The 13,609-nt window shown below is 40.8% G+C and overlaps 1 long non-coding RNA gene across 1 annotated transcript in view; it reads right to left on the bottom strand.

Annotated features, from left to right (window-relative positions):
• LOC131813790 (uncharacterized) overlaps positions 1-10,532 on the bottom strand; it is a 58,224-nt gene extending 47,692 nt beyond the window's left edge. Inside the window, exon 1 of the long non-coding RNA XR_009346978.1 lies at positions 10,284-10,532. This is a non-coding gene — a long non-coding RNA (uncharacterized LOC131813790). The remainder of the gene's footprint in view (positions 1-10,283) is intronic.
• Between the last annotated feature and the right edge of the window lie 3,077 nt (positions 10,533-13,609).

The following is a 13,609-nucleotide window of genomic DNA, read 5'->3' as shown; positions in this document are numbered from 1 at the left end:
GCCTGTAGCTAGACACCATCTGGAGCACTTTTACAGGGTGGAGAGGACAAAGAGTTTGTGTGAGGCCACTCCTCCTTTCCATCTTACCCCATATACCTCCATCTCTGAGGATCTGACTATAAGCCTCCTGCTGATGACCCTAAGACAACAAGATTACTAGTTATAGCTCTTCCAGGGACTGGTGGGAGATGGTTCCAGACAGCCAGGGCTTAAACCTAATGCCACATTAGGTTCATGCGTTATTGTATAGCGGGATTGCTGCTGAGCGCTCATAAGCAGGGGAATGACATGATCATATGCTTCACACATTTATTTTAAAGTTGGAATAATAATACATTTGAAAGTGCTTTGCAAACCTTAAAGTTTTATTTTTTCCCCCCAGTTCTTGGCACATAGGATGGTTTAGTAACATTTGTAGAATGAATGAGGGAGTGAAAGACAGACCAACCACGCAGAAACAAATTCCCTTTACTCCCAGAAGAAGAACAGCTTTAGAGCCCTTAAACCTGTGAGGAAAACTGATCCACAGTGATTTTACAGGCACCATCTAAAACTAGATGGAAACTACCTGAATTGGAGGGCTTCTGAGGATTTTCCAAAGTTCTGTTTCAACATGGAAACTATATAACAAATATTCTCTTGCTTAGAAAAGTAAGCAGAAAGAAGTCAGACTGAAAGATATGTAACCACAGCTTGGATCACTGAGTTTTTGAATTGAGAAGTAGTTTGATAAAGCAAGGCATACCATATGCCATGAAAATGTTCACGAGGACATGAGGAATGTAGGAATAAGTCAGAGAACCCAATAAATTGTGGAACAGGAAAAAAGATCCTACCTGGTTTGATAAACAAGGCATTTGGGGGACTTGAAACTTTTCTTTCTGTCTGTATTACTGTGAGTCTCAATCAGTGGTTCCATATAAGCATCAAAGTATTTCAAGCTTATTTGTACTCTTTGCTTCAGGGACCATGCAGGCAATTTATCCTACACTGTTTACAAGGCTGAGTGAAATCCACAGTTCTGCCTGAATTCCTTTTCCCCTTTAGAGATTTTGCTGCCTCCTGGTTTGGGTTCCCTCCAACTTGTGAGAATAATGTGTTCCACCACATCCTCTCCCCTCCTTTCTTCTGATGCTATCTTTCATTAACTGCAAAGTTCCCTCTTCTCCACAGATTCCACAGGCTTCTTCAACCTTTCCCAGGGACAAACATCCCTCTCACTTAGGGATTTGTCTACCTTGTGCTCAGAATCAGCAACATCTCCTAGCTTGTTGTCCTGGTCCCTGGGCTACTTACAACTGTCCTGATTTATAATCCCAGCAGAACCTAAGTCCAAGGGGACATTTATGCCCAATTTACAAAAGCCTTCTCCCTAGGATTTGACTTACAATTACACTGACATGAGAAAACACTGATGGAAGAAACTGATTTATGAAGTCAAATGCATGTTCCAATCATTTGTGACAGAGCTCACTATCTCAAGATAAAACAACATTTAGAATGATCAGATTTGCTTTGATGGTGGAATGGCTTTTTCTTACTCTTAGTATTACTTCTGTTCTAAAATATAACTAAAATATGATCTTAATAACACTCTTTCTTCTTACATTAATGCCACATTCAGGATCTCAGATTTGACACAATAGCTTAGCCAAAGAATGTCATCATATATGAAGAGTAGCATTTTCAAAAGTGCTTGTTTCCTTATAGTATACTGTTATTCTCTAGATGGGGCTCCCTCATCCTAATTTAACTTGGGAGGGAGAGAGCAATTAGGAAAAATGACAAGACCTTGGAAGCATAATTCAGGCAGTAGGGGGAGACCAAAGTTTCCATGAACAGGCAGAGCAGTTGTGGGGGGAAATTATCCAGTCCATAAAGGCTAGTACTTAGGAAGGCACTTGAGTGAGTTAATGCAAATTGTCCAAGGCAGCAGTGGGGATCTCAGCTCTCAGGCTCTCTCTTCCTCTTGCCATCAAGACTTTATGATAAAGAGTTGCCTCCACTTTCTTGGCTTCATTCACTCTTCAATCTACCACAGTCTGGTTTTTGCATACACATACACCTTTGAGTGAAACTGTGCTCTTTGACAGTCACCAACATTTTTGTTGTTAAATCCAGCAAACATGTCTCAGTTGCTCCACTGTCTGAACTCCCTGCAGCATGTGACACAGTTAAACATCCCCACCTCAACACTCTCTCTTCCTCTTGCTTTATAACCCCATTTTCCCCAGGTACTCCTCTGACCCCCATTTTCCAATACCTTTCTAGGCATCTTTTTTCTTGACTCTTCTTTTAAATATCAGTGGCCCCCAGATATTTGCTGTTGGTCTTTTTTCTTTTCGTTACATAATTATACCCACTCACGTGGAATTCGTTTCCATTTTCTTGCTGATGACTCTCAGTCAACCTATAATCCAACTACCTCTGACCTGAACCCAGCAATCTAAAACTAAATTCCTCATCTTCCTGCCAATGCCCCCCCCAAACTGTCCCATTTCTTGTCTCTACCATGGTGACTCTTCTTACTGCCTCACTGTCACTCAGTCACAAAATCCTGACCATCAGAACTATAAGATCTAGAATTTAGCCACTTTCCCTTAATCCCACTCTTTCTTTCAGGCTGCTTTTCTCCACTGGGTCTTCCAACTTCCACTCTCATTCCCTTGCAATCCATTTTACAATCTGCTGCCAAGTATTCCTAAAAAAATGCAAATCTAATCCATCATTTACCCTTCTTTTTTTTTTTCCATTGAGATACATTTTTTAATTTATTTCTTTTCAGTGTAACAGAATTCATTGTTTATGCACCACACCCAATGCTCCATGCAATATGTGCCCTCCTTAATACCCACCACCTGGCTCCCCCAACCTCCTACCCCCCACCCCTTCAAACCCTCAGATTGTTTTTCAGAGTCCATAGTCTCTCGTGGTTCATCTCCCCTTCCAATTTCCCTCAACTCCCTTCTCTCCATCTCCCCATGTGCTCCATGTGATTTGTTATGCTCCACAAATAAGTGAAACCATATGATAATTGACTCTCTCTGTTGACTTATTTCACTCAGCATAATCTCTTCCAGTCCCATCCATGTTGATACAAAAGTTGGGTATTCATCCTTTCTGATGGAGGCATAATACTCCATAGTGTATATGGACCATATCTTCCTTATCCATCCATCCACTGAAGGGCATCTTGGTTCTTTCCACAGTTTGGCAACATGGCCATTGCTGCTATAAACACTGGGATACAGGTGGCCCTTCTTTTCACTACATCTCTATCTTTGGGGTAAATACCCAGTAGTGCAATTGCAGGGTCACAGGGAAGCTCTATTTTTAATTTCTTAAGGAATCTCCACACTGTTCTCCAAAGTGGCTGCACCAACTTGCATTCCCACCAACAGTGTAAGAGGATTCCCCTTTCTCCACATGCTCTCTAGCACACGTTGTTTCCTGTCTTGATAATTTTGGCCATTCTAACTGGTGTAAGGTGGTATCTCAATGTGGTTTTAATTTGAATCTCCTGATGGCTAGTGATGATAAACATATTTTCATGTGTCTGATAGCCATTTGTATGTCTTCATTGGAGAAGTGTCTGTTCATGTCTTCTGCCCATTTTTTGACATGACTATCTGTTTTGTGTGTGTTGAGTTTGAGAAGTTCTTTATAGATCCTGGATATCAACCTTTTGTCTGTACTGTCATTTGTGAATATCTTCTCCCATTCTGTGGGTTGCCTCTTTGTTTTCTTGACTGTTTCCTTTGCTGTGCAGAAGGGTTTGATTTTGATGAAGTCCCAAAAGTTCATTTTCGCTTTTGTTTCCTTTGCCTTTGGAGTCATATCTTGAAAGAAGTTACTGTGGTTGATATCGAAGAGGTTACCGCTTATGCTCTCCTCTAGGATTCTGATAGATTCCTGTCTCACGTTGAGGTCTTTTATCCATTTCGAGTTTATCTTTGTGTACGGTGTAAGAGAATGGTCGTTTCATTCTTCTACATATAGCTGTCCGTTTTCCCAGCACCATTTATTGAAGAGACTGTCTTTTTTCCACTGTATATTTTTTCCTGCTTTGTCAAAGATTATTTGACCATAGAGTTGAGGGTCCATATCTGGGCTCTCTACTCTGTTCCACCGGTCTATGTGTCTGTTTTTATGCCAGTAACATGCTCTTGATGATCACAGCTTTGTAGTTAAAGCTTGAAATCAGGTAAAATGATGCCCCCAGTTTTGTTTTTCTTTTTCAACATTTCCTTAGCAACTCGGGGTCTCTTCTGATTCCATACAAATTTTAGGATTATTTGCTCCAGCTCTTTGAAAAATACTGGTGGAATTTTGATCGGAATGGCGTTAAAAGTATAGATTGCTCTAGGCAGTATAGACATTTTAACGATGTTTATTCTTCTGATCCAAGAGCATGGAATGGTCTTCTATCTTTTTGTGTCTTCTTCAATTTCTTTCATGAGTGTCCTGTAGTTCCTCGAGTACAGATCCTTTACCTCTTTGGATAGGCTTATTCCCAGGTATCTTATGGTTCTTGGTGCTACAGTAAATGTAATCGATTCTCTAATTTCCCTTTCTGTATTTTCATTGTTAGTGTATAAAAAAGCAACTGATCTCTGTACATTGACTTTGTATCCTGCCACATTACTGAATTGCTGTATGAGTTCTAGTAGTTTGGGGGTGGAGTCTTTTGGGTTTTCCATGTAAAGTATCATGTCATATGCAAAGAAAGAAAGTTTGACTTCTTCATTGACAATTTGGATACCTTTTATTTCTCTTTGTTGTCTGATTGCTGTTGCTAGGACTTCTAATACTATGTTGAACAAGAGTGGTGAGAGTGGGCATCCTTGTCATGTTCCTGATCTCAATGGGAAGGCTGTGAGCTTTTTCCCATTAAGGATGATATTTGCTGTGTGTTTTTCATAGATAGATTTTATGAAGTTCAGGAATGTTCCCTCTATCCCTATACTTGAAAGCATTTTAATCAGGAATGTTGCTGGATTTTGTCAAAAGCTTTATCTGCATCAATTGAGAGGAACATGTGGTTCTTCCCTCTTCTCTTATTGATTTGTTCTATCACATTGATTGATTTGTGAATGTTAAACCATCCTTGTAACCCAGGGATGAATCCCACCTGGTCATGATGGCTAATCTTTTTAATGTGATGTTGGATCCTATTTGCTAGGATCTTGTTGAGAATCTTAGCATCCATATTCATCAATGATATTGGTCTGAAATTCTCTTTTGTTAGGGTCTTTGCCTGGTCTGGGGATCAGAGTAACGCTGGCTTCATAAAGAGTCTGGAACTTTTCCTTCTGCTTCAATTTTTTGAAACAGCTTCAGGAGAATAGGTGTTATTTCTTCTTTGAAAGTCTGGTAGAATTCCCCAGGGAATCTGTCAGGTCCTGGGCTCTTGTTTTTTTGGGAGGTTTTTGATCGCTGCTTCAATCTCGTTACTAGATATAGGTCTATTCAGGTTGTCAATTTCTTCCTGGTTCAATTTTGGGAGTTTATAGTTTTCCAGGACTGCATCCATTTCATCTAGGCTGCTTAACTTATTGACATATAACTCTTTTTTTTTTAAGATTTTATTTATTTATTTGACAGAGATCACAAGTAGGCAGAGTCAGGCAGAGAGAGAGGAGGAAGCAGGCTCCCTGCTGAGCTGAGAGCCCGATGCGGGACTTGATCCTAGGATCCTGGGATCATGACCTGAGCCGAAGGCAGAGGCTTTAACCCACTGAGCCACCAGGCGTCCCAGACATATAACTCTTGATAGTAACTTCTGATGATTGTTTCTACTTCTGTGGTGTTAGTTGTGATCTCTCCCTTTTTTTCCCATAATTTTATTAATTTGAGCTTTCTCTCTTTCTTTTTGGATTAGTGTGGCCATGGTTTATCGATCTTGTTGAGTTTTTCAAAAAAACAGCTTCCAGTTTCATTGATACGTTCTACTATATCTCTAGTTTCTATCTCATTGATCTCTGCTCTAATCTTGATTATTTCCCTTCTTGTGTGTAGAGTTGTTTTAATTTTTTGTTGATTCTCCAGTTCTTTAAGGTGCAGAGACAGCTGGTGTATTCTGGATTTTTCAATTTTTTTGAGGGAGGCTTGAATGGCTACGTATTTCCCCCTTAGGACTGCCTTTGCTGTATCCTGTAGATTTTGGACCAAAGTGTCTTCATTCTCATTGGTCTCCATGAATTGTTTAAGTTCTTCTTTGATCTCCTGGTTGATCCAAGCATTCTTAAGCAAGGTGGTCTATAGCTTCCAGATGTTTGAGTTCCTTCCAAACTTTTCCTTGTGATTGAGCTCCAATTTCAAAGCACTGTGATCTGAGAATATGCAAGGAATAATCTCAATCTTTTGGTATCGGTTGAGCCCTGATTTGTGACCCAGTATGTGATCTATTCTTGAGAAGGTTCCATGTGCACTTGAGAAGAATGAGTATTCTGTTGTTTTAGGGTGGAATGTTCTATATATATCTATGAGGTCCATCTGGTCCAATGTGTCATTCAATGCTCTTGTTTCTTTATTGATTTTCTACTTGGATGATCTATTACTGAGAGAGGCATGTTAAGATCTCCTATACAATCTCCTATTATATTCATATCAATATGACTCTTTACCTTGATTAACAGTTTTCTTATGTAATTGGCTGTTCCCATATTGGGGGCATAGATATTTACAATTGTTAGATCATCTTGGTGGATAGTCCCTTTAAGAATGATGTAGTGTCCTTCTGTATCTCTGACTACTGTCTTTAGTTTAAAATCTGATTTATCTGATATGAGAATCGCTACCGTGGCCTTCTTTTGAGGCCCATTGGCATGAAAGATGCTTCTCCATCCCTTCACTTTCAGTCTGGGTGTATCCTTAGGTTCGAAATGGGTCTCTTGTAGACAACATATGGACGGGTCCCATCGTTCTATCCAATCTACAACCCTGTGTCATTTTATGGGCACATTTAGGCCATTCACATTGAGAGTGATTATTGAGAGATAAGTTTTTACTGACATCGTGTTACCTGTGAAGTCTTTCTTTCTGTAGATTGCCTCCATATTTCTGTTCAATTATATTCTTGGGATTTTTCCTCTTTTATAGAACCCCCCTTAATATTTCCTGCAGTGTTGGCTTGGTGGTCACATACTCTTTTAAGCCTTGCCGGTCTTGGAAACTCTTTATCTCTCCATCCATTTTGAATATCAGTCTTGCTGGTTAAAGTATTCTTGGCTTCATGTTCTTCTCATTTAGTGCCCTGAATATATCTTGCCAGCCCTTTCTGGCTTGCCAGGTTTCTGTGAACAGGTCTGACGTTATTCTGAAGGGCTTTCCTCTGTACATAAGGAGCCTCTTTGTCCTAACTATCTTCAAGAGATTGTGTCTACAATTATGCTTTCTCAATTTTACTATCAGGTGCCTTGATATTTTTTTAGATTCTATAATCTTGGGGGGAGACTATTCTGCCTCTAGTACATGAACATTGGTTCCATTCACAAGATTGGGAAAATTTTCATGGAGAATTTGTTCCACTCTATCTTCTAGACTTCTTTCTTTCTCCTCCCTTTCAAGGATTCCAATAATTCCGACATTGGAACATTTCATGGCGTCATTTATTCCCCTAATTTTGTTTTCGTGGTTTCTAAGCTGTTTGTTCCAAGTTTCCTCCTGATCCTTTCTCTTTATCTGTTTGTCCTCCAGATCACTAATTCTATCTTCTGTCTCAGTTACCCTAGATTTTAGAGAATTTAGATTAGATTGGAACTCAATAAGAACATTGTGAACATCATCATGGGTGGCTTTCGGTTCTGTCCTAATCAATTCCATTTTATCATTTATGGCTTTCTCCAACCTAGCTATTGCCTGGATAATTGTTAGCCTGAATTCCCTTTTTGACATATTGTCTATGTTGATAGCCATTAGCTCTGTTGCAGAAGGCCCAGCCTCTGAATTTTTCTTCTGTTGGGGATTCCTCCTCCTAGTCATTTTGGTGAGAGGTGGCTGAATGGATGTAGCTGGATGTATTGACCATGGTACAGTTGAGGTGCACCCTGGAACGCTTCTGAGCAATCGAGAGTCCCCACGCAAACAAAAGAAAAAAGAAAGAAAGAAAAAAAAAAGAGAGAGAGAGAGGGAGAGAGATATAGGAAAAAAAAGAAAGATAAAATAAAAGAGAAGGCCCAGCCAAATGGGCCCCAAGGTAAGATTTATGAGGTATACAAACAATAACAGACAAACAAAAAGACTGACAAAATTAGATGACAAGAGAAAAAAATATATATATATATACACAAAAGCAAAATAAGAAAAGAACCTCGTCAAAAAGAGCCCCAAGTATAAGATTTATATACTACCAGGACAAATACACAGAAACACTAGCGGAAGAAAAAGATGGGAGTGTGGTTATAAATTCCCAGTCTGGGGGAGGAAGGTTATTTTGATTCTTCCTGGATGTATCTTGATATCTTTGTTAAGGGACTCAACTTTCCTAAGATAAAGGGGGATTAAAAATTGGTTTACCTATAGGGGTAGCATTGATTGGGGAAAGAGGACTACCTTAAGGTTTAACTCTATATGAATATTAAAAAATAAAAATAAAAAAACTAAAATAAAATAAAATTTAAAAAATAGAAAAGCAAAAGAAAAACATGGGTATATGTATCAAAAAGTTCAGGTTAAAAGGTTATTATGGAATTTGATGTACTGGACATCTCACTGTGATGGTAAATAGGTTAAAAAAATTATCTATTAAAAAAATGAACCAGAACAGTGGGAACGAATTAAAAATAAAAGTTGTATCTATGAAGTAGTGGTGGTGGTTTTCTTGTCTTTTTTTTTTTTTCTCCTGTTTGGCTTTCTGGGGGAGGAGCCTGCTGCATGGATTTTCAGGCAGTGTTTCCTGAGTTAAGTCCCCCCACACCCCTCAGGGGGGTGGGCTCTGAGGAGAGCAGTTTTTCAGGCTTTTGTTATCTGGAGATTTTTTGTTTGTTTGTTTGTTTGTTTTCTCTTGCCTTGACAGCTTTTGAAGGTTTTTAGAGGTTTAGAGGAAAGCAAACTGCACCCAGACCTCCCTCTCAGAGAGAAGCCTCAGTCTGTTCCCCTCTGGGTGCTGCAGAGCACATAAATTCCCCCTTGGCCGCTGGCAGAGCACGGTCACAGTCCCTGGGGATGCAGGAACTCCTGCTTGTACCCAAAACCACGACAGCGGCAGCTGTCTGAGCAGCTCCAGACCACCAGAGAGGTTCCAAGCAGTGATGGCACACTGAGATTTTCCCGGTGGCCCGGGCTGGGAGTGCTCAGACTTTCCAGGTCCCAGAGCGCTGGCGCCTGCACGCACCTCTCTCAGGGGAGGGTGCTGGCGCAATTCAGACTCTGGTAGCGTGGTGCCACGCACGTGGGGATTGTAAAAAGGCTGTGGTTCTGCTGGCTGGTAAGGCTCCCAGCCCCTCACAGGAGACAGACCCCGCGCACTCTCAGGCATGCTGGCTGCTCAGGGACCAAGACCTGGTTTCTTTGCCTCACTCTCTCTGGCTCAGTGCCAGGGGTGGCTGTCCTGGGTCCAGGGACTTAAGTCCCTGTCCCTAACTGCCCCGATTCCCACAATTTCCCCCCATGATCCTTTGCTCTTTTTGAGTGCTTTCGACCAGACTCCAAGTTAATGCTGGTCCCCAGTCGCAGGGCACTCTGGTATTGGGGTATTACTTTCCAATGGGTCACTTCTGGTGGCTCCCTCCCCCCTTTTGTTTATCTTCTGATATCAGTCCGACATTCCCACTCTGCTTTACTTGCCCACTGCCGTCTTCTGCCCCCATAGAGATCCAGACGTGTATAATTCTAATCTCAGGCTGATTTCATGGGTGATCAGAGTTCTTTGGTAGGTAATCAGCTCACTTTAGAGTACAGGTTGAAACAGCGCCTCCTCCTAGTTCTCCGCCATCTTGTCTTCCCCCCATCATTTACCATTCTTAAGTGACTTTCCATTAAACTCAGAATAAAGATACATTTGCTCTACTGGTTATAAGACCTTCAGGCATGGCCCTTCAGTTCCTTATCTCTTACTATCCTGGCCTTCTCTCTGGGTCCTCCCACTCAGTCTTGGCGACATGTTCCAGGGCCCTCAATATGGAAGGAAGGAAGGACCTGCAACTCAGTCAATCTCAATCAATCAATCTCTCTGTCTTCCTCTTCTCTCTCTTCCCCAGATTGTTGCAGATACAGCTCCTTTTCTCTGGAAACACCAATTCCTCTCCCTATCCCTGATGTGTGACCATGTATCTATCCTTTACCTTTTCACTTAGATGTCAGTTCCTCCAGGGGTCTTCTGTAACTCTCCCGGAGGGGTCAGGCATGTCTTCCAGGTTTTATATCCACCCCCTTATTGGAATACACAGCATTCATCATTGTGTTGGTCCACGTGTCTCCCCTCACACATGATACGCAGTGCTCCTTGCAGGAAAAGCTGCAGGTTATCTTCACAGCCCTGGCTGGGCCCAACATATAAGATATCTTCAATCAAGGGTCCACAAATAAACAAGTGATAATCTAAGAAAAACAGAATTAAATTTTCCTCATGCACATTAATATTTCCATACTGAATTTAGAGTAACAAATCAAATACAATTTACATTTACATGTTTTTTATAAGCTACACAATCCTCACAAAACAAGTAAAAACAAGAAAAAAAAATCTAAGTTTAAATGACTTGTCCAAATCATTTAACTAAATAAAGCTCAGGGTAGCCTTTTTTAGTGTTTACACTTCTGACCTGTAAGCTACCCAAAGCTTTGGATCTATTCCTTTTAGCTTCTTTTGAGGCTAGAGAACTATTATACACTTCACTCCATGCCCTTGCTATTGACTGCGTGTGCCCCCAATTGTCACTAATTCTCTTTTGGACGTACTTTCTCTTTGTCAAAGGAAGCTCTATGACTCATCAGCTTAAGAACCTGCCTTCTTAAACGAGTAGACTTATTTGCTCAAAGCAGATGAACATAATTAACCACTACACACCACACAACAATTAAATTGGGAAAACACTGAATAGACAGATCTCGACAGAATCAGAAAATACCTGCTTAAAAGCTGCAGGGATTTAGAATCATTATTTTGTCTCAGCATGAGGTCACAATTCAGCCACACTTGTCCACACTGTCATAGTTAATGCTAAAATACAACAAATAATTGCTCATGAAGGAAGTATGCTCTTAGTGCTCAGTGCTCTGATTTTTTCCCCAACAGGACAATGATATTTTACCAAAAATAATTTATACCTTGGCATCTAAAGTAATGCAAACTGATGAAAATATAAGAATCCACTAAAATTAAGGGTAAGAAATCCCTTGGCTCGTACAATAGGTAGATTGAGAACTTTGGTGAATGTAAAAAATGTGGGCTATGCATTGTGTTCTGAATGCACTAATAGAGGCTATACAGGTGGCCTGTTCCCAATACATGCGAAAACACACGCTACATAAAACCCTTAATGAATATTTACTGCAATGACTGTACATAATTTGTCCTAAATTTGTACTTACTTCTTTGTACTTCTGACAGTAGAAATACAAAAGGTTTAAAGATTGGCAGCCTCAAAGGGTTTTTTTTTTTTTTTTTTAAAGATTTCATTTAGTTTTGTGTGAGAGAGAGCACAAACAAGCATGAGTGGCAGGGGCAGGGCAGAAGGAGAAGTAGATTCCCCACTGAGCAGGGAGCTTGATGTGGAACTTGGTCCCAGGACCATGGGATCATGAGCTGAGCTAAAGGCAGATGCTTGACCAACTCAACCACTGAGGTGCCCCAGCCTCAAGGCTTTTTAAACACAGATTTATAGGGTCTGTTTTTTAGGTTCTTGTTTATAGGCTCTATAATTCACTAAATAATTACACAGGTGCAGAACATATCCTCAGGTTGCTCACAGTCTGATGGGAAAAGAAAGAGAAGAGGAGGAAGAGAGAAAAAGAAAAAAACATACACTGAAGGTCTGCTATGAGTCAGGTACTATATAAAATGTTATATATAGTTTCATTTAATCTTCATCATAACTCCATGTGGTTGGGATTATTAGCTCTGTCTTTCACAGAAAGACAGTGAGATTTGCTTTCCAAGTTTATCTTGATGGAAACTTGCTGCAGGGCAATGTGATAAGAACTGTACAAGCTAGAGGAAGAGGCAGAACTATGGAACTGAGTGGATTATAAGAAATCAGAGCGGTGGGGAAGGTGATTTGCAGGGTTAGACACTTAAGAATTTGGAGATCCCCATTTTATGTCTCTGTTCTGAGAACACAGCTAGAAATATGGGTCTGGAGTTCAGGGAAATTCAGAGCCAAAAGCATGAATGAGATCCTTAGGGATTAGGTACTAATCCAGCAGAGAAAAGGCTGAGGACTGAAGTTTGGGTTTAAAAACAAAACAAGGGACACCTGGGTGGCTCAGTTGGTTAAGCAGCTGCCTTCGGCTCAGGTCATGATCCCGGTATCCTGGGATCAAGTCCCAGGTCGGGCTTCTTGCTCGGCAGGGAGCCTGCTTCTCCCTCTGCCTCTGCCTGCCATTCTGTCTGCCTGTGCTCGTTCTCTCTCCCTCTCTCTGACAAATAAATAAAATCTTTAAAAATAAATAAATAAAAAATAAAAACAAAACAAGAACAATAAAAACACTGCTTAAGAAAGAAGAAGAATTCACCAAAAAAGCTAAGATGGAATTGTCTGAAATGCAAAAAACAGGAACAGGAGATCACAGTGTTATGGAATAAGAACAGAAAAGGAGAAGTGGATGTCCAAGGATGGCTACATAGATGTTTATGTCTCATATGGGGTGGATGGCAGGGGCTGGGGTGGCGACTGACCTATGGGCTGAGGAGGAGTCTACTGAGATGGAAGGGCAGAAGATAGACTAGAAAGCAGGTAATTTGTTGGTTTGCAAACCGGCCCCCATACAAGGTGGTCAAGGAAAGACCAAAGAAAGGGACAGACCATTCCAGACTGGTAGGTAGCAGTTTTCATAAGCAGAAAAAAGTTAGTAAGGGAACATAGGATTCTTGCTGTGGAGGCTGCAAGTTAAGTAGATCTCCACACCTGCCTGCCAGAAGTTTATACAGAGGCCTTAGCTGGATTCAGTCGTGTATATCGTCCCGACGGTCTCAGAAACACTTTACTATCTTAAGGCCTATATTCCTAAAACAGAATCTAGTGCAAAGAAGTGAGGTGGAATGCACACTCCAAGGACAGGTGAAGAGGTTAGGGTCCTCTGATTACCTGGGTCCAACTCTCAGGCAACCAAAGTTCACATCCTCCTCACAATGACCTCCTCCCCCACAGTTTTCTCCCACTGAGTAACATACTCCAGACCTAGCAGAGGGCTCAGAAATGTTTTTTTAATGACCAAATGAAGGATTTAGTTAATTAATCCTTGAAGGACCCCAGAAAAATGGGAGGAAATAAGATCCAGTGCAGATAACTGAGGTCAGCCCAATACATGAGGGATGTCACCTCTTCCTCTAAAGCTGGCATCACCAACAATAAGTATGTTGCCTGAATAGAGGAGATACTCAAATGTTTGTGGGGAAAAAAAGAAATTATATTAAGGGTTTATCAAAATATAGGTTATCAGTGTTCCT

This window comes from Mustela lutreola, chromosome 13 (assembly GCF_030435805.1).
Source record: "Mustela lutreola isolate mMusLut2 chromosome 13, mMusLut2.pri, whole genome shotgun sequence".
Classification (NCBI taxonomy): Eukaryota; Metazoa; Chordata; class Mammalia; order Carnivora; family Mustelidae; genus Mustela; species Mustela lutreola.
The sequence above is the reverse complement of the archived record's forward strand: the minus strand, read 5'-3'. Positions and strand labels throughout refer to the sequence as shown.